The following is a 19,408-nucleotide window of genomic DNA, read 5'->3' on the forward strand; positions in this document are numbered from 1 at the left end:
TAGATTGTACTGCCTCTCCATGTTGTTCCTCCTTAAGTGCATCACTTCACACTTACCTGCATTAAATTGCATCTGCCATGTGTCTGCCCATTTCACCAGTCTGTCTATGTCCTCCTGAAGTCTGCTACTATCCTGCTCACTATTTACTATGTTGCCAAGTTTTGTATCATCCGCAAACTTTGAAATTGTACTCGCTGTTTCCAAGTCCAGGTCATTTATATATAACAAGAAAAACAATGGTTCTAATTCCGACCCCTGGGGGACCCCACTGCGTACTCCTCTCCAGTCAGAAAAACATCAATTCATCATTACTCTCTGCCTCCTATCCCTTAACCAATTGTGCACTCAAGTTACCACCGTCCCTTTTATACCATGTGCTTCTATTTTCCAAATAAGTCTGTTATGTGACACTTTATCAAATGCCTTTTGAAAGTCCATATATACAACATCTACAGGACTACCTTCATCACCCTCTCTGATACTTCATCAAAGAATTCAATCAGGTTAGTCAGATACGATTTACCTTTAACAAATCCATGCTGGCTGTCCCTTATTGACCCATGCTTCTCCAAGTGAGAATTAATTTTCTCCTTGACAATGATCTCCAGTAGTTTTCCCACCACTGACGTTAGACTGATTGATTGCAGTTATCAGGTTTATCCCTCTCCCCTTTTTTGAATAGAGATGTAACATTTGCAATCCTCCAGTCCTCTGGCACCACTCCCATATCCAAGGAGGGTTTAAAGATTGTGGTCAGAGCTTCTCCTATCTCCACCCTTGCTTCTCTCAGCAACCCGGGATGCATCCCATCTGGAACAGGTGACTTGTTAACTTTGAGTGATGCCAACCTATTTAGCACCTCCTTTCTATCTATTTTTATGCTATCCAGTATCTCTACTCCCTCCTCCTCTACTGCGACATTAACTTCATCCTCTTCTTTTGTGAAGACAGATGCAAAGCCCTCATTCAGTACCTCAATCATGCCCTCTGCCTCCACAAGAAGATTTCCTTCTTTGCCCCTAATCAGCCTCACCATTCCTTTAACTATCCTTTTACTTTTTATATGTTTATAAAAGATTTTTGGGTTCCCTTTTATGTTACTTGCTAATCTTTTCCCATATTCTCTCTTTGCCCTTCTTATAACCTTATAACCTTTTTCAATTTCCCCCTGCACTCTCTGTATTCTGCCTGGTTTTCTACTGTATTCTGTGCCTGACATTTGTCATAAACCTCCTTTTTCTGTTTTATTTTAATCTCCATTTCCCTTGTCATCTGGGGAGCTCTAGCTTTGGATGCCCTATCTTTCCTCCTTTTGGGAATATGCTTCGTTTTGTATCCAAACTATCTCCGCCTTGAAGACCTGCCATTGCTCATTTACAGTTTCCTTGGCCAATCTTTGTTTCCAGTTCACCTGTGTTAGATCCCTTCTCAAATCATTGAAATTGGCTCTCTTCCAGTTGGGTATTTTCACCTTTGTCCCTTTCTGCGGCTACTTTAAACCTAATGATCACCATTACCCAGATGTTTTCCCACTGAAACACCCTCCAATTGCCTTACTTCATTCCCTAGAACTAGATCTAGCACTGCTTCTTTCCTCGTTAAGTTGGAAACATACTGATTAAGAAAGTTCTCCTGTACACATTTTAGGAATTCTTCACTCTCCTTGCCCTTTATACTGTTTGTTTTGTCTGTATTAGGGTGATTGATTACTATTACTGCTCTATTATTTTAACATTTCTCTGAAATTTGCCGACAGATTTGCTCCTCTATCTCCTTCTCAATATTTGGATAGATTCAAAATTTGCCTAACTGGGAAAGGGAACAATTCACCACGATGCCCTGTCACTGTGGATCTTTTTTTTGATAAAACGCACACAAAGCTCATTTTGATGCATTTTATACGTACATAGGGAACTGTGTATGGGGGGAGGGGGAAGAGAGAGGAGATGCAGTTCTATAGAGTACGCATATAATTTTATGCTTAAATGCTTTTTAGATCAGACAAGATAAGTTTGCATCATATTCCCTCGGGAATATCAGCCATTAGTTCATGAATAAAGAAACAGGACAGCATTTTCGTTAATAGTAAAGACAGCAGGAGGCAGATCATATGCATCATTTGGAGTGTTCACTGCAACACATTTGAAAGAAGAATCTGCTATTAACCACGTTTTGAGAGATGGTTATTGTAAATCACAGCAGGCTCAATCTGCCTGCGACCATTTTAATTGTTATTAAACTAGACCTAGCTCCCGTAGCGTTGATCAGGGTGTGTTGGAAGATTTGCTGTTTTTTAACAATAGGGGTGTTTATGCTACGTTAAGGGGCCACTGGTTTACAGAGACTAAATTAGCTTAATTCCATTGTACGTGATATTCTTGGGTTTTTATTGGTGCTTTGGGAGCAAATTTCACGACTCTGTCTGTTATTCTGTGATTGGCATTTATTTTATATAGATTCCTTTACCATGTATTTAACTTTTATCCCATTTACCATTTTTATAGCTGAACATACGTAGCTTTTGATGTTATCCAGGCCCCAAAATTCAGCGAGGGTTCTGCAGTCATCACTCCTGTTTATGCAGTTTCCCTGGGGTGGTCCTGCTGGTTTCCTGCCATGTTCCACTCAGGGCAGACGAGTTTCTCGAATGGGTCCTAAAACAGGCTTTAGATCCCTCATTAACATATGCCAAGGGCATAACACCCGTTACAGTGGCCGCAGGGATGCCTGAATGTGGTCGAACATTTTTCAGGCATCCTTGGGCATGGGACATAGCTCCACAAAATTGTTCCTTTTTGCCTCCATTTTGTGTCTGGAAAACAGGTGTCACAAGCTCCAATTTCTATGTGTTAAATTTTTTGGGGAAAAAAATGGCAGTTGAAAATTGTTTCAAAATGTGTTTTGAGAGATTCAATTGGCACACCATTTTCTTTAAAAACAAGAGTGGGTAAGTTCTCCTGACTCTTGAATCAGGATGGCTGCTTTCCAAAATCCTTGGTAAGTACTTGTTGACAGTTTTCTAACCGCTTACCTTGCTTTTGATTTGTATCTCTCCACTTCTTCAATTCTCATTTGTTACTGTTTTATTTTGAGCCACTCAAAAATACTGTGAGAACAGGATCTAAGTGTTACAAACAAGAAATGCGCACTTGATGCAACACTTTTAATATATTACTGTGAGATCTCCCGTGATATTGCATACAGTGAATCAGAAGTTTTATAAAAACAAAGCTGTTATGCCAAGTAGTATTATCAGGGATGTTAATTTATCAGCTTTTGGGGTGGCCCTAGGATTTAGGAGCACTGGGAATGGGGTTTAGGGTCTGGCAGTAGTAGGGTGTGGTCTCAGGGTTTAGAAGTACTTGGGAGGCAGGGGTTCAGGATCTGGGGTCACTGAGAAAGGGGTCCTGGGGTTTCAGTTGGAGCCCAGGCTTTTTGAGACAAACTGAGGCCTGGAAGTAAAGTCGCCAGGGAAGGCATTTAAAAGCCCAAAAGAGAATTTAATTTAATTATGTTATTATGAAATATTTATTGTTTTTAATTTGTTTAAAACCTTATATTGGACATTAGGAATTTCAGTTACTGAGAAAAAAATGGCAGATGAACATTTCTTTACAAAGCATTTGGAGTGATTGAATTGGTGCATCAACAAAGCATGATGGTGAAATTCTGCCATTGGACATCACCATTATAAAGTGCTGATCTGAGTCCCAAATTGTCACACAGATCCTATATCATAATTTGTGAGCCGAAAATCATGACACAGGAAATAAGGTTAATGCAGACTGAAAGTGAGTGCCATGCTTAAGAGTTTTAACATATTATAGATAGAGGCACTGCAATTTCACTAGTTTATGCTCAGCAATTTTTAAAATTGAGAACCAGAGGAAAGACCAATGCCTTTGGTGTGCACATCACGAAGTAAAAAAAGATGGGGTAATCCAGTAGTCTCTCAGGTGTGATGAGTGATCAGAGCATCACACTTTCAGACTTCATTTTAAGTTTAAAACCATTAAGCAAATTATTTGACAAAAGATGAACAAAGAAGTAAGTAATAGTCATATAATAGTGCAGTATTATATTTACAGTGCAAATCCTTCAACTTAATTCCTCAACAGGAAAATAACAAAAGGATCACACCTCTAAGTATTAAGTTAATCCTTTATAAATAAGTTTTGTAATACATGGTGTTTCTTTTCATAAATTTCTTACCACTGCAGGAGAGTGTACTAATCTAAATTATCTTTTGGAAGCTTTAAATCAATTCATTTCTTTCTTTCTCTCTCCTGCATTTAAACTAACCTGTTTCTTCTCTCGGAGATTTTCAGATTTGCTCTCATATACAAAGAGATCAGTTCTTTTTCTATCCTGGACAGTGGGATTTCTTATATTTTGAATATCTGACCTTTCAAATTTAACAAGGAACTGTCAGTCACAAAGTGAACCAACTATACAGCATTATTTAAGTTTAAATTATTCCTCTCTCAAGCCAGTAACCAACAAAACATGCAACACTTTATTGAGTTATGTGTCAGAACTGCAGTCAATTTTTAAAACTACTATGACTAGATTTAGAGGAAGAGCAACCAAATCAAATAGAGATAAAATAATTCATTTCTGTTAGTCACGAACTTCACAGTTTTGAGATCTGAGAAAGAATGAGTTAGAATAGGAGACTGAGCAATGAGTCTTGATTTCAACACAGTGAGGAGGTAGGATGTCATATTTGGAGCATAGAAGAAACAAGAGAGGACAGTTCAGAAGACTGATGCTAATTGGATTGACATAACAGACAGACAGAAAGAGTGTGAGATGTTGTAGGCTAGAGGTGAGATGAGATATCGCCTACCTGGTAAGCTTTTTCTTGCCTTGTATTTTGCATTCAAATCTTGGACAAACTTGGCCTATATAGAGAAATAAAAGTAAAAATTTAAAAATGTTTGGCATGAAAGAGGAAACGGAGCTTCTTAGAGAAAGCTTTGGCACTAGAGGGGATGTGGGAGTTCCATTTGAAGAAACAGTGAGACCAAGACTTTTGATTGAATAGGGTCTAAAGGTGGAGCCATCAAAGGAAAGAGGTGGTAGCTGTTGGCTAGACTTGAGCGACACGGAAAAACTGTATGGGGGTTAAATTTGACAACACCCGAATCCGGGCGCGGGGGTCGCGATGCACGATTAACCCATGCCCTGTCGTTGAGATGCAGGCAGCACGATTCGCTCATGCTTGGTCATTTATCTGATATCTGCGAGCAGCCAGGCCTAGCTGCATTGTTGAGTGGCTGCTACCAGCAGGGGGTCCCGAAATCGCACAAGTAGCTATCACCATGTAAAGGCAACTTGCACCTCTTAAAGGCAGCCTGCAACTCTTAAAGGCAGCCTCAACTTTTAAAGGCAGTTTGCACCTCTTATTTGCTAAATATAAGATACGGGTCTGCACGGAGTCTGAACAGAGATCAGACATCGCACATATAAAACACAGATGCAGGTCCCATCCCTATGTTTACAAACTGTTGAGTTATGTTAAAACATTGAATAAAGGTTGCGCACCACTAACTCCCACAGCCTCCAATCTGCACACCAGACCTCACCAATCTGACGATTTAAGTTTGTATCAGGCCTGCGTGAGAGTGTGCACCAAAGTTCTCTGCTGATGCACTAGAGGCCTTGGTGCAAGAGGTGGACAGAAGGAGGGGCATCCGATATCCTCAGGGGGGCAAGAGGTCCTCCAGACATATGCTCAAGAGGCAGTAAAGGACGAGGTCAATGCCAGGCGCATAGCACCATGAACATGGATGCAGTGCAGGAAGAAGTTCCATGCTTTGACATGAGTGGATGAGGTTAGTGAGGTCAACTGCCAAGTGGCATCTCCTACCAACTGTACCACTAGCCACATCCACTGCTCCACGCACTACACCCCGCATCACCCACATGCCAACAAATTCCTTCAATCAGTACTCAACTCTTCCAATCAGATGCTTCCTCTCACTCTCACACATTACCACTGTTGCAAGCTGCACACCCACAACTCACAGGTCACACATACTGGCAGCTATTCTACCATGACAGTCACATCGCCCAAACATCCTGCAGTACACTCACCAACACACGTCCCGCTTTCTTGCAGGAGAAGGTGGCGCATAACAGGAGGCAACAAGTGGCAGTGGCTCCATGGAACGTGAACCTGCTGTCCTCTCTCAGGATGACAGCATTCCTGTCCCATCCCTGCTACTCTGCCAGTGCCCTTGCTGTTGCCTGTCAGATAGCCAGCCCACTCCCTGAAGAGTACTAAAACTTTATTATAGGAACATAGGAACAGAGGAACAGGAGTAGGCCACTTAGCCTAAAAACAGGTACAAATGCATCAGCAGCCAGAAGCAATGATGCAGCAACTAACTTGTAAATCCTGCGTGATCCCTTTAAATAGCGATGGTGGGGGGGACCTCTCCATGCTGTTTACGACCTGTTCAGCTGTGCAAGATTAAGACAGTGCGTTGGCTGGAGCGTTGAGTTCCAAAATCGTATCTGTCCCTTTAAATCAACATTGCACACTGACCTAAGGCATATTCTCCTTACTTTACATGCTGCCAGCGTTCGTTATCTGCGCATGCGCAAACGCCTTTACCAAGATGGTGTCCGGCGCACGTCACGCTAGAAGTGTGTGTGTGCATTCCAGACGCCATTTTGGGTCCTTAGGAGGCCGCCTAGCACCTACAAAACGGGCACTACATGGCCCAATTATAGCCCTACCTTTCCAGGACTAAATGAAAACGCATGAAGAAAATCAAGATATAAGGGGTTATTTTAACCTAATCCGCTTGGTAGAACGGGGTTGGTTTGGATCGGACACCGGTTTGAAGTCAATGGAGCGTAAAATCAGGCGGAGTCTAAAACGGGCGTCTGACCCAAACCCGCCCTGTTCCCACCTGGAGGGTTAGGTTAAAATAAACCCCATAGCTGTTCATCCATTTTACCGAGGAGTTTGTGTGTTCTGAAGGTATGCAACCTGAAGGACGTTGCTGAATGTAGAGTGCAATCATCAACAAGGGTCAATAATGAAAGGGGGAGCTTATTAATATGAAAAAGAAACAAAATGGGAGAGAAGACATAGCCCTGGAAAACTCTTGAGTTAGTGGGAAGAGAGTCAAAGCATGAGTCTTCAACTCACATGTTGTTCTGAACAGTCTGAAATCTGGATAGTTCAATTAAAGATAAATCTGACATTTGAATGTTGAATGGCAAGTCAAGATGTCAACAGTTCTCAATCATGTCTCCTCATAAATCTGAAACTGTTTTACGCATTATACATGAGTTTCACCTATGCTAAGAAGCATAGGGAATAAACACAATCTTGCATATATGAAGCAAGCAGATGCTGATTGTGAAACCATTGCATTTTTAATGGATGGTGGATTCAACTGTGGGAGGAAGAAAACAGGTACACCAGAAAAAACAATAATTATGCCAGCCCGCTTACCTCTCAACTTTCTGCCTCCTGACTTTCGTTCTAGCTTTATGCAATTTTCACAAGACCTACATTTGAGGTGGCTCCTCTTCATATGAAGTTGCATTTGAGTTGACACCTTGAATGGGGAATTCTGCCCATAATCTGATATACTTATTTGTGTTATCACTGGAGCAGAACTTCCTTGTAATTATGAGATTACGGAGCAATTTAGTATAATATACTTCCCCTAAAAAGTGACTGTTCTTCAGTCAATGAATTCAGTCCTCAAGAGTGAGAGATACTAAAAGATGACAAACTCACCTCACCACTCTAGGTGGGTTTTTTGAAATTGTCTTCAGTAATCATTCAAAAAAGAAATAATGGGGCAGAAATCGATCCCAAAATAATGGAGAGCTCAACAGCACTCTGGAACTTGCTCCCAGTGGTTCGCCGGTGATGTGACAGCTACGAATTAAAGGTATATCGCACGCTGCAATCAGAGAAATCATTGAAAAAGCGCCAACTTGCTTATCTGCCCAGCTGGAAAGTAACTAATTACACCACCAAACAGGTATGTTTAAAAATATAGGTCTAAACTAAGTTTTAACAGCGCAGTAAGTCTTAATGACTGCCAAACAATAAAAATTAACATATGAAAATCTGAAGTCTCATTACTCCTTATTTTAATAGTTTTTGGTAATTAAAAGAAAGTTTAAAATTTTTTTTTTACTTTTCCCTTCTGTCTCTTTCATTTAATTCAATTATTTTTTAACCTCTTTTTTTCGCTGTCTATAACTGTTCTTACATTGACTTTAGTGTTGTACCTTTCACTTTCTGGTTTAACGTACCAAGCCTGCAGAGACAGTGAATGCAGCATGTCAAAAATGCTGTGGTCGGATTGGTCGAGAGGAGAGATCGATCCTCTTGCTTCACCTGAGGTCATAGCTTTGCTGGAGCTAACGCTGAGCTCTTCTCCACTTCATATTAGAGGAGGTCGTCGAATAAAAGACCGCGATAAGTTAGTGGGATAGCGTAAACCTATGAAGCAGCGAGCAGGGTTGGATTGCCACTCCAAGCGATTTCTGCCCCCAATAATAATACATTAAACAACATCCAGATGTGATAATGTCATGAATCCAGTATTGAAACTACATATAACAATTATATTTAAAAACCGGATTTGAATTCCATGGAGGCCTTAGACCTGATAACAATAGTTCTCTTCACCCTTCTCCTACCAGATCCACAAAGAGTGCTTTGCTCAGATCAGAATTGGTAGTAAGATTGGCAGCTCAAGCTGTACAATAGGAATCAGATAACTGCTGCCCATGCCAGGATCAATGCAGCAAATGCACATCCTATCACTATCGCCAGGCGTTAGGATATAATCTGCCTTGTGGTCACGTTTGAAAATAGGTCCTCGGGCCTCATCAGCATACCCGGCATGGGCTGCCGATGCTGGTCGCGCCTCCACAGGAGGCTCACATCAGCAAAGACGTCAATGTTGGGCCACCTGCAACAGCCCTCAGGTAAGCCCCAGGAAGGGGGATTGGAGCGGGGCGGGGAGTGGGGGAAACGTGACTCACGCGGAGTTGTAAGACCACTCCTGCTCCTCCCGGCTCCACAGGATGGGTTTCTTTAAAAACAAAATGTTTTTTTTTGTTAACTCATCTGGAGTTGGCGGCTATGGGGGCAGCTGAAGAATCCTGAGCGAGGCAGGCCCGATGCCTAATAAAAGGGCCTCACGAATTTAGCAGCGGGACCAACGCCTGTGCAGATTGGGAGTAGGCAATCCCACTGCTGAATTGGTATGCTTTGTGCTCATTTTATGCCCTAAAAATGGGCGTAACACATGCCAACTTCTACCCCTTGGTGTTTTCATAGTCTCAGCCACACAGAAGGCATCATATGCTGCACAGTACAGTATTTGATCACCACAAACTGCCGGCTCACAGTGGAAAGGATATCCAAGAAGATCGCGCATTTAGACACAGACATCAAGTTTTTACAGAGCTGCAAGAAAGCAGACAAGATCCCGAAAGGACTACAGATCACGAACCCACTCAAGTCCACATACAACTCGGATTACGCTGAGAGACTCTGCCGCCGTACCTCTCGCACACTCCGCAACCATCTCATACACCAACTCTACAGCAGACGCCACAACCTCGAAACCAAGATAGAGTCCATACTCTCAACCTGTACTCAGGACACAGCAGGCCAGCTACGATATACCGCCAAACAGACGAGGCAACGGAACTACGCTGCCTACATGAAAACCAAGAGCAGGAAGCTTGAGAAACTCGGCATCACCACCAGCATAGACCAAGCTTCCCCTGGTACCACGGTTGCAACCACAGGGAAGTCTATCGTCAATTTGTCCGACCACACCCTTCAACCAGACGAAATCGAAGTTCTCAGCCGAGGGCTCAATTTCTGCCCCACTACCAAAATGGACCCCACTAGTCTCGCGGCGGACACAGAGGAATTCATCAGGAGAATGAGGCTCCAGGAATTCTACCACAAACCCCAAGATTTCAGCAGCGAACCCAATGAGACAATCAACGATCCGGAACAGCAGACAGAGGGATCCGCGGTACAGCAACCGAAGAGGAAAGAGTCACACTGGACTCCTCCAGAGGGTCGCTGCCCTCAGCTTGACATGTATGCTCAAGCTGTCAGGAAATGTGTCAATGCCAGATTCAGCAGCCGCACTCAGAAGACAGTCCAGAATGTCACCCGAGCACAACGCAACGCCATCAACGCTCTCAAGACCAACCGCAACATCGTCATCAAACCAGCGGACAAAGGAGGAGCCATAGTCATACAGAACAGAACGGACTATTGCAAAGAAGCATACCGACAACTGGACAACCAGGAACACTACAGACGGTTACCCGCAGATCCGACCAAAGAACACACCCACCAGCTCAACAAACTGATCAAGACCTTCGATCCAGACCTTCAAAGCATCCTACGCACTCTCATCCCACGTACTCCCCGCGTGGGAGACTTCTACTGCCTCCCAAAGATACACAAAGCCAACACACCCGGGCGTCCTATCGTATCAGGCAATGGAACCCTGTGTGAGAACCTCTCTGGATACATCGAGGGCATCCTGAAACCCATCGTACAGGGAACCCCCAGCTTCTGTCGCGACACTACAGACTTCCTACAAAAACTCAGTACCCACGGACCAGTTGAACCAGGAACACTTCTCACCACGATGGACGTCTCGGCACTATACACCAGTATCCCCCACAATGACGGCATCGCTGCGACAGCATCAATACTCAACACCAACAACAGCCAATCTCCGGACGCCATCCTACAACTCATCCGCTTCATCCTGGATCACAATGTCTTCACCTTCGATAACCAGTTCTTTACCCAAACACACGGAACAGCCATGGGGACCAAATTCGCACCCCAATACGCCAACATTTTCATGCACAAGTTCGAGCAGGACTTCTTCACTGCACAAGACCTCCAACCAACACTATACACCAGATATATCGACGACATTTTCTTTCTATGGACCCACGGCAAGGAATCACTAAAGAGACTACACGATAATATCAACAAGTTCCATCCCACCATCAAGCTCACCATGGACTACTCCTCAGAATCAGTTTCTTTCTTGGACACACGAATCTCCATCAAAGACGGGCACCTCAGCACCTCACTCTACCGCAAGCCCACAGACAACCTCACGATGCTCCACTTTTCCAGCTTCCACCCCAACCACGTCAAAGAGGCCATCCCCTATGGACAGGCCCTGCGAATACACAGGGTCTGCTCAGACGAGGAGGAACGCGATGGACACCTACAGACGCTGAAAGACGCCCTGGTAAGAATGGGATATGACGCTCGACTCATCGATCGACAGTTCCGACGGGCCACAGCAAAAAATCGCATAGACCTCCTCAGGAGACTAACACGGGACGCAACCAACAGAGTACCCTTTGTCGTCCAGTACTTCCCCGGAGCGGAGAAACTACGCCATGTTCTCCGCAGCCTTCAACATGTCATCAATGACGACGAACACCTCGCTATGGCCATCCCCACACCTCCACTACTCGCCTTTAAACAGCCAACCAACCTCAAACAGACCATCGTTCGCAGCAAATTACCCAGCTTTCAAGAGAACAGCGTCCACGACACCACACAATCCTGCCACGGTAACCTCTGCAAGACATGCCAGATCATCGACACAGATACCACCATCACACGAGAGGACACCACCCACCAGGTGCATGGTTCATACTCTTGTGACTCGGCCAACATTGTCTACCTCATACGTTGCAGGAAAGGATGCCCCAGAGCATGGTACATTGGCGAGACCATGCAGACGCTGCGACAACGGATGAACGGACACCGCGCAACAATCGCCAGACAGGAGGGTTCCCTCCCAGTCGGGGAACACTTCAGCAGTCATGGACATTCATCCACCGACCTTCGGGTAAGCGTACTCCAAGGCGGCCTTCGAGACACACGACAACGCAAAATCGTCGAGCAGAAATTGATAGCCAAGTTCCGCACCCATGAGGACGGCCTCAACCGGGATCTTGGGTTCATGTCACGCTACACGTTACCCCACCAGCGAACAAATGTTATCTGTTTTTAATATAACGGGTCAGTTGCTGTCTTTTCTATGTTTCTACCTCTCTATCTCTGTTTTTTTTTGTTTGTTGTTTTTTTTTTGGTGATTTGTATATTCTGAGACCTTGCAGGTAACACCTGTCTGTCTGCACACTGATTGCCTTGGCAACGGGCAGTTGAAAAAACTGTCTGTAATCACCAAGCATTGTTCTGTGAATTATAAATGCGATTTCATTTTGAGGATTTCATTTCGTTCACCTGAGGAAGGAGGAAGCCTCCGAAAGCTTGTGAATTTAAAATAAAATTGCTGGACTATAACTTGGTGTTGTAAAATTGTTTACAATTTTAAATTCAGTTTTGAAATTGTCATGAACTGTAACTTCTTCCAAAGCTGCACATGTGAAACTTTGTCAAATATTGTCTGTGAACTCAATCAATTACTGAGTTACCCCCATCCTTAGATTAGCTACCACTAAAGGTCCCACAGGATTTGTGCTTCTAACTCCATGGTAATTACTTATTATGGTCTTTGTATTCATCAGATGAACACTGATACCATCCCATAAAATCTTTTTGAGCACTTTCCTGCCACCAATGTTTAGATTGCTAGTCCATAATTCCATTATTTGAATACCGAGAATGTGTTCATCATTCTCCAGTCCTTGAGCACAACCTTGTACTTATGGGCCTCTTAAAAATATTAACTAAACCTCACTAATTTCCTTAAGGATTTGAGGGTGTATCATATTCGGTCCAGGTGTCTTGGAGACTTTTAAGCTTTAGATTAAAGGCCTGATTATGTCTTCGTGAGCTTACTAGTTTTGCTAGCTTTCAGTTCATTAGCCATAGCTCAGTGGTAGTGTGCTCACCTCTGAGTCATAAGATTGTGTGTTCAAGCCCCACTTCAGAGACAAGCTCATAATCTAGGCTCATACTTCAGTGCAGCACTGAGGGACTGCTGTGCTGTTGGAGGTGCCGTCTTTCAGATGAGACGTTAAACCAAGGCCCCATGTGCCGTCTCAGGTAGAAGTAAAAGATCCCAGGCACTATTTGAAGAAGAGCAGAGTAGTTCTTCTGGTGTCCTGGCCAATATTTATCCCTCTACCAAGCTGGTCATTTATCTCATTGCTGTTTATGGCACCTTGCTGTGTGCAAGTTGGTTGTTGCATTTCTTTCAATTACAACAGTGACTGCACATCAAAAAGTACTTCATTGGCCTGAGGTGTGAAAGGCACAATATAAATGCAAATTTATTTTTTCTTTCTTTATCATGTACTGTGATACTGAAAATAACAAATCTTAAATTAATAAAATAATTATTACTGTAACGTTAACCCTCCTATTAAGCTAAGTACCTGGTCTGGCCTATATGTGACTCCAGACCCACAGCAATGTGGTTGATTCTTAATTGCCCTCTGAAATGGCCTAGCAAGCCACTCAGTTGTAAAATCTCGCTACGAAAAGTCATAATAAGAATAAAACCGGACGGACCACCCGGCATCGGACCACTAGGCACCGGACACGACAACGGCAAAACACCAAGCCCAGTCGACCCTGCAAGGTCCTCCTTACTAACATCTGGGGACTTGTGCCAAAATTGGGAGAGTTGTCCCACAGACGAGTCAAGCAACAGCCTGACATAGCCATACTCACAGAATCATATCTTTCAGCCAACGTCCCAGACTCTTCCATCACCATCCCTGGGTATGTCCTGTCCCACCGGCAGGACAGACCCACCAGAGGTGGCGGTACAGTGATATACAGTCAGGAGGGAGTGGCCCTGGGAGTCCTCAACATTGACTCTGGACCCCATGAAATCTCATGGCATCAGGTCAAACATGGGCAAGGAAACCTCCTGCTGATTACCACCTACCGTCCTCCCTCAGCTGATGAATCAGTCCTCCTCCATGTTGAACACCACTTGGAGGAAGCACTGAGGGTAGCAAGGGCACAAAATGTACTCTGGGTGGGGGACTTCAATGTCCATCACCAAGAGTGGCTCGGTAGCACCACTACTGACCGAGCTGGCCGAGTCCTGAAGGACATAGCTGCTAGACTGGGCCTGCGGCAGGTGGTGAGCGAACCAACACGAGGGAAAAACTTACTTGACCTCGTCCTCACCAATCTACCTGTCGCAAATGCATCTGTCCATGACAGTATTGGTAGGAGTGACCACCGCACAGTCCTCGTGGAGATGAAATCCCGTCTTCGCACGGAGGACACCATCCAACGTGTTGTGTGGCACTACCACCGTGCTAAATGGGATAGATTCAGAACAGATCTAGCAGCTCAAAACTGGGCATCCATGAGGCGCTGTGGGCCATCAGCAGCAGCAGAATTGTATTCCAGCACAATCTGTAACCTCATGGCCTGGCATATTCCTCACTCTACCATTACCAACAAGCCAGGGGATCAACCCTGGTTCAATGAGGAGTGTAGAACAGCATGCCAGGAGCAGCACCAGGCGTACCTAAAAATGAGGTGCCAACCTGGTGAAGCTACAACTCAGGACTACATGCATGCTAAACAGCAGAAGCAACATGCTATAGACAGAGCTAAGCGATTCCACAACCAACGGATCAGATCAAAGCTCTGCAGTCCTGCCACATCCAGTCGTGAATGGTGGTGGACAATTAAACAACTAACGGGAGGAGGAGGCTCTGCAAACATCCCCATTCTCAATGATGGCGGAGTCCAGCACATGAGTGCAGAAGACAAGGCTGAAGCGTTTGCAACCATCTTCAGCCAGAAGTGCCGAGTGGATAATCCATCTCAGCCTCCTCCCGATATCCCCACCATCACGGAAGCCAGTCTTCGGCCAATTCGATTCACTCCACGTGATATCAAGAAACGGCTGAGTGCATTGGATACAGCAAAGGCTATGGGCCCCGACAACATCCCGGCTGTAGTGCTGAAGACTTGTGCTCCAGAACTAGCTGCGCCTCTAGCCAAGCTGTTCCAGTACAGCTACAACACTGGCATCCACCCGACAATGTGGAAAATTGCCCAGATATGTCCTGTCCACAAAAAGCAGGACAAATCCAATCCGGCCAATTACCGCCCCATCAGTCTACTCTCAATCATCAGCAAAGTGATGGAAGGTGTCGTCGACAGCGCTATCAAGCGGCACTTACTCACCAATAACCTGCTCACCGATGCTCAGTTTGGGTTCCGCCAGGACCACTCGGCTCCACACCTCATTACAGCCTTGGTCCAAACATGGACAAAAGAGCTGAATTCCAGAGGTGAGGTGAGAGTGACTGTCCTTGACATCAAGGCAGCATTTGACCGAGTGTGGCACCAAGGAGCCCTAGTAAAATTGAAGTCAATGGGAATCAGGGGGAAAACTCTCCAGTGGCTGGAGTCATACCTAGCACAAAGGAAGATGGTAGTGGTTGTTGGAGGCCAATCATCTCAGCCCCAGGGCATTGCTGCAGGAGTTCCTCAGGGCAGTGTCCTAGGCCCAACCATCTTCAGCTGCTTCATCAATGACCTTCCCTCCATCATAAGGTCAGAAATGGGGATGTTCGCTGATGACTGCACAGTGTTCAGTTCCATTCGCAACCCCTCAGATAATGAAGCAGTCCGAGCCTGCATGCAGCAAGACCTGGACAACATCCAGGCTTGGGCTCATCAGTGGCAAGTAACATTCGTGCCAGATAAGTGCCAGGCAAGTCTCCAACAAGAGAGAGTCTAACCACCTCCTCTTGACATTCAACGGCATTACCATCGCCGAATCCCCTACCATCAACATCCTGGGGGTCACCATTGACCAGAAACTTAACTGAACCAGCCATATAAATACCGTGGCTACGAGAGCAGGTCAGAGGCTGGGTATTCTGCGGCGAGTGACTCACCTCCTGACTCCCCAAAGCCTTTCCACCATCTACAAGGCACAAGTCAGGAGTGTGATGGAATACTCTCCACTTGCCTGGATGAGTGCAGCTCCAACAACACTCAAGAAGCTCGACACCATCCAAGATAAAGCAGCCCGCTTGATTGGCACCCCATCCACCACCCTAAACATTCACTCCCTTCACCACCGGCGCACTGTGGCTGCAGTGTGTACCATCCACAGGATGCACTGCAGCAACTCGCCAAGGCTTCTTCGACAGCACCTCCCAAACCCGCGACCTCTACCACCTAGAAGGACAAGGGCAGCAGGCGCATGGGAACAACACCACCTGCACGTTCCCCTCCAAGTCACACACCATCCCGACTTGGAAATATATCGCCGTTCCTTCATTGTCGCTGGGTCAAAATCCTGGAACTCCCTTCCTAACAGCACTGTGGGAGAACCGTCACCACACGGACTGCAGCGGTTCAAGAAGGCGGCTCACCACCACCTTCTCGAGGGCAATTAGGGATGGGCAATAAATGCCGGCCTTGCCAGCGACGCCCACATCCCGTGAACGAATAAAAAAAAAACACAGTTTTACATGTGTATATAAAAGTCTTCTGTCTAGTACATCCAACACACTTTATAAAACAGCAACAAATCACAACTGAACAACCTTCAAAAGAGAAAGAAAGCCAGTCATTTTCTGTTGGCTTTTGTGCCCTTGAAATAACTTCACCTCTTTCCTAGAAGAGGAGGCAAGTAGCTGCAAATCAAGAGAACCTTACAACAGTAAGATCAATTTGCGTGTAATGTACCTCAGAATGAGCCTATTTACACCTGCTCCCTGACAGTAAATACTTGACCAGTGTTTTAAAGGGACAGACCAGGTTTGCAGCAAACCAGCACACCTGTGTTCCAGACACCATGTGAAATCCCAAGGGAGAGCAGCTAGTAAAAATAAAAATATTTAGGCACTTAACCTGTGCTTACTTGCCCTGTTGCCCTCTACCTACCATTTATGTTTGTTTTTCAAAATAGGCTAATCACTGTCTGTAAACTGGCTTTAAAGGCTGTTTTCGCAGCCAATGAAAAGCCCAGACTCTGTAGCTTGACCTTGTCACATTGTAGACACGACCAAGAAAGAAAGACTTGCATTTATATAATGTCTTTCACAACATCAGGACATCCCAAAGCATTTCACAGCCAGTTAAGTACTTTTGAAGTGTAGTCACTATTGCAATGTAGGAAACACGCAGTCAATTTGCACACAGCAAGGTCCCACAAACAGCAATGAGATCATGACCAGATAAATCAGATTTTAGTGATGTTGGTTGAGGGATAAATATTGGCCAGGACACCAGGGAGAGCTCTCATGCTCTTCTTTGAAATAGTGCCATGGGATCTCTTACATCCACCTGAGAGTGCAGAGGGGCCCTCAGTTTAACATCTCATTCAAAAATTGGCACCTCCAACAATGCAGCATTCCCTCAGCATTACACAGCAGTGTCAGCCTAGATTTTATGCTCAAATCTCTAGAGTGAGGCTTGAACCCACCACCTTCTAACTCAGAGAGAAGAGTACCACTACTGAGCCACAGCTGACACAATCAATAACCAGCTCAATCATAACAAAACTGGAAAGCATTTAAGATGACAAGGAAATTGCAACTGGTGCCTTTACAATTCTTTAGGTATAGTCAATTGTACACTAAGAAGGTTTTATTTTATTTATTTTATTCTAGTTTATACACCGTCTTAACTAGATGAAGAAAAAGGAATACTTTTCTTTACTTCACCAATTAAATAAAGGTTTAGTGCTGAAAAATAAATATGGCTCGTGATTAATCACCTGAATCTGTTACTGAGGCACCCACACACGTTAGAAATGACTTCATCATCGAGACAGATGAGACCGTTAGATTGCCCTTAACATTTATTGATACTGAATATGTTTTGAAGCTTTGTACCAACTAGGGGCTGAATGGAAACCATTTATCCTGTGATTAAAGTGCGCACACAGATACAATTTATTGTTGTGCCTGGTCTGGAGAGATATGCTGGGCACAGATGTGTGACCGAGGGAAGATATCACAGGCTGCCATAGTTCTCCTTCTGCAATGTTGAGCTTTTTGTGTGAGGATTTCTGTGCATCACAGCAAGCGATGGCAACGCTGCAAAAGGGAGTGATTTAAAAAAATTAACTCTACAATGGTATTAAAAGAGAAGGAAAGGGTTGGGAAGTATTTTGGATAGAGAACAACTGCTGCTGCAGGGGTGATTAGGTATCCCATCTTAGCTCATTTAGGTAATATCAAAAGATGTTTAAAAGAAATCTACCTCATACAGCTCAGATAAGGATAGAGTAGTGTAGTGGTTATGTTACTGGTCTAATAATCCAGAGACTAGGAGTTCAAATCCCACCATAGTAGTTTGAAAATTTGAATTCAGTTATGAAAAGCTGGTATCAGTAAAAGTGACCATAAAGCTGAATCAACATATCAAACTGGTTCATTAATGCCCTTTTGGAAAAGAAACCTGCTGTTCTTACCCGGTCCCACACCAACATGGTTGACTCTTACCTGCTCTCTGAAGTGGCCTACCAAGCCACAGAGTAGTATCACCAGGATCGGCAATAAATGCCAGCCTTACCAGTGATGCCCACATCCCAGGAATTAATTTTAAAAAGCTATTTGTAGTTTTTTTTCCTGCTCATCTTTCCTTACTCATATTCCATAAATGCCAGCAATACTCATCTAAGTGGGCATTGTGCACCTACACAGTGAACATTGGCAGCTCATTCAAACATGACTAGGGCAAGGGATTTGGCACGACACGACACGACACCCCTGCCACAAATCCCTGGGATTTTGATACCGAATCATGTGTGGTGTGATTTGCTACCACAGTACCGCAATTCTGGATAAAAAAATCATGGAGGCATTAAAAATGTTGGATTCTGTACGAGTCCGAGCAATAAAAGAAAGTAATTTGTCACAACAAATGACTTGCTCAATGGCTGGGGCGTCACAGCTGAGCCTGCTTCTTTTAGGAGTCACTAGATAGTGATCAAGGTTTTCCCCTCCCTCGTACACCGATCCGTCAACTGATTTTAGTTGCTCTAGCTACTAGTTAAACTAGCTACGCTCAGCATGTACCATGGATTGAATCTGGGCTCCTTCCAATCCATTTGTCTCAGTGCCACACTGCACCATACATTCTTTCCAACATTCTTTCTCATCCTGGATTGCACTTAGGAAGTACCCGAGCCATGAAAATTCAGTACTAGCTGATTTCATAGAATTGTACAGCATCGAAGGAGGATTTTTACTATGTTCTTCAAGTTCTTTCCTCTCTCAAAGTCTTTGCGCCACCATGTATCTTACCTAGCTGAAAGAACAATCTGAAGATTTTTCCCTACGATCTCTCCCAATGAAGCTCTCCCAAGTTGTCCACTCAGAAGTGAGAGTAGCCTGCGGAGACGGCTTTGATTTTCCCTCCCTCTCCATGGAAAGCACCTGGCAT

Source organism: Heptranchias perlo, chromosome 17, assembly GCF_035084215.1.
Source record: "Heptranchias perlo isolate sHepPer1 chromosome 17, sHepPer1.hap1, whole genome shotgun sequence".
NCBI lineage: Eukaryota > Metazoa > Chordata > Chondrichthyes > Hexanchiformes > Hexanchidae > Heptranchias > Heptranchias perlo.